The sequence below is a fragment of the Magnolia sinica genome, chromosome 12 (assembly GCF_029962835.1).
Source record: "Magnolia sinica isolate HGM2019 chromosome 12, MsV1, whole genome shotgun sequence".
NCBI lineage: Eukaryota > Viridiplantae > Streptophyta > Magnoliopsida > Magnoliales > Magnoliaceae > Magnolia > Magnolia sinica.
The window spans coordinates 58,662,344-58,665,280 of record NC_080584.1 but is presented as its reverse complement, the minus strand read 5'-3'; the positions used below and the strand labels follow the sequence as shown (position 1 = coordinate 58,665,280).

General features: G+C 37.2%; 1 non-coding gene across 1 annotated transcript; it reads left to right on the top strand.

Annotated features, from left to right (window-relative positions):
• The first annotated feature begins 590 nt into the window (after window positions 1–590).
• LOC131222010 (small nucleolar RNA R71) lies at window positions 591–697 on the top strand. The gene has a single exon (XR_009159720.1). It is a non-coding gene; the product is annotated as a small nucleolar RNA R71 (small nucleolar RNA).
• The last annotated feature ends 2,240 nt before the right edge of the window (window positions 698–2,937 follow it).

The following is a 2,937-nucleotide window of genomic DNA, read 5'->3' as shown; positions in this document are numbered from 1 at the left end:
GCTCTTGTATGGGATTTTGAACCGGTTCCTCTTGAGGTTTCACTTGATTTGGATTTTGATTGAAGAAACCTGGAGGAGTAGCCGTTTGTCCATTCCTCCAACTAAAGTTTGGATGATTTTTCCAGCCAGAATTGTATGTGTTGGAGTTAGGTCCAGTTAAAGGTCTTTGATAATTATTTACGGCATTGGCTTGTTCATTCAACACTCCTCGAAAGGCAGGTATTGTAGGACAGTTTTCATTTGTGTGAATGTTGCAATCACAGATGCCGCAAACAATTTCATTGACCTTATCCTTCTTTCCTTCCATGGCCTCAACTTTCCTTATGAGCGTAGTCACTTTACACTTGAGATCATCCTCTTCTTTCAAGAGATATAATCCACCTTTCTCCTTTAATTGAGTCGGCCTAGACGTGGTGTTCGACTTTGGGTAATAGTCCCATGATTGTGTTTTTTCAGCGAGACTATCGAGGTAATCCCATACCTCGTCAACATCTTTGTTGATGAACTCTCCATTACACATTGTCTCGACCATTTGGCGCATGGAAGATGTCAGTCCATCGTAGAAAAAATTTGTAATGCGCCACGTTTCAAATCCGTGTTGTGGGCATGAACTGACCAAATCTTTGAACCTTTCCCAACATTGGAAGAATGTTTCATCTTCCTTTTGGGCAAAGTTCATGATCGCTTTTTTGAGGGTAATCGTTTTATGATGTGGGAAGAATTTTTTTATGAATTCCCTCTGCATGTCGTTCCATGTGCCAATGGATCTAGGACGCAGTGAATGTAACCACGTCTTAGCTTTCTCTTTTAAGGAAAAAGGAAAGAGTTTCAGCCTAATTGTATCCTCAGATACATTAGGAAAACATAATGTAGCTATAATCTCATCGAACTCTTTCAAATGTAAATATGGACTTTCTGATTCAAGTCCATGGAATTTGGGAAGGAGTTGGATAACTCCTGGCTTGATGTCCATTTGTCCTGTGTTTTCAGGAAAAATCATGCATGAGGGCATACTCACTCCCGCCGGTTGTAGATAATCTCGTAAAGTACGAGGCGGGGGTGCCTGTTGCACCTCATTCTCATCTTGGTTATCCTCCACCCTAGGTGGAGGTAGAGGAGGTTGGTCTTCAGCCATAACTTCACTTAACTCAGGGGATTTCGAGTGGTGTCTAGTCCTGCGATGGATAGTCAACCCCTCAACCAATCCTCCTTCAGTCAAGAGACGTCGAGTGTTGTCACGGGCCCACTTGGGCATGAAAACACTCGCAGCCCTCAATTAAAGACTTAACCCTAAGAAAGGAAAAGAAAAGCTAGAAAGAAAAAGAGAGTTGGAAAGAAATTACCAAATTGAAGCCCCTAAGTTAAGGACCTGCAAAATAAAACAAAATAAGTCAGTTTCTAAAAAGAGAAGAACGATCCTTTAAAAGAAAAATAACAGTAATTTAATTTCTAAAAGAAGGTATTCTTAAAAGAAAGTGAAAGTTTCTAAAGTAAATTGGGGAAGATCTAAACTAGAAAGTAAATTATTAAAGGAGAACTAAAAAAAAATAGAAAGTAGGGAAGGAGCTTACCGAATTAGGAATTTCTATCTTAAAGGCCTACAAAATAGGAAGGTTAGTTTCTAAACAAAAATTCTAAAGATAAATTAGGAAACAAATTAGATTCTAAGATTAGAAAGTTAATTAAGAAATAACCTAGTTTCTAAGACTAAACTATTTCCTACAGATGAGAGGATACTAGAATTAGAAAATTTCTAAGATTTAAACCTTAATTCTAAAAACAGAAAAAGTAGAGAATTTAGGAAAGAATTACCAATTTAGGAGTTTATGTCAGGATCCTACAAAACAGGAAACAGGTTAAGTTCTAAACATAGAATAAAATAAAATAAAATAAAATAAAAACTTTTATCCTAAAGTAAATCTTAATCCTAACCTAATTCTAAAACTAATTAATCCCAGAAAACGTAAAGCAACGGCGCCAAAAACTTGTTCACTCCCCAAGTATAGGGTTGTGATGTAGTAATAAACTCGGTAAGACCGAGGTCATATCCACAGGGACTGAAACTTGTACGTGTCCTGAAACTAGGTAGAAATAGAACTAGACTAAGATGCTATCTAAATCAAATAGAATTTAAGAAATAATTGTGGAAGAATTATCTAAAACTTTAAGGAATTCAGAGGAAAGGAACTAGGGATTCAGAGGATCCACTTGTAGAGATCAGGGAGATCTTATGCCTGCATCAAGGATTATGGAATTCAACTGAACTTACTTGATTTGATTTTCAAGAGATGAAAGGTATATGAATTAGAATGGATTCCATCACCAAACCATGCCCAGGAGACAAAGTAAGCAATAGAATTAAACTAATTACCAACCAATCAACAATGTATGAAGATCAGGAAGGTACTGTCATCCTACCATGCCCATGGGACAATGATGAACAACAGGGCTTCCTGACGTCATAAACATCAAAAGAGAAAAGAAATATTCAAAGCCATTGCAAACCCATTGTAATTTCAGTCACAACAGACCATTAAAGACTAAGAAAAATATTCATTTAATAATTAAACCACAATCAAGTTTAATTCACAATGAAATAATTAAATAAAGTCTCCCATCTCAATACAAGCTTCACCTCTTAGCCCTAGCTAAGAGGTTCAGCCTAGCATGATTATGCTAGAACCAAAGAGAAAAAAAAAATATTAAAGGAAAGAAATAAAATAAAAGGAAAAGAAAAAGGAAACCTCTTTCTTCCTATCTCCTCAGCTTTTTCTCCTTTTCTTCTTAGCTTTTTTTCTCCTTTTCTTCTGTTTTCTCCCCCTACGTGCAGCAGCACTATACACACTCCAGCCGTTCCAGCCTTCAAGTCTTCTTCTTCTGTTCCTCCCACCGAGCACAAAACCCAAAACCGAGCTCCCTGCTTCCCGTTTCCTCCTC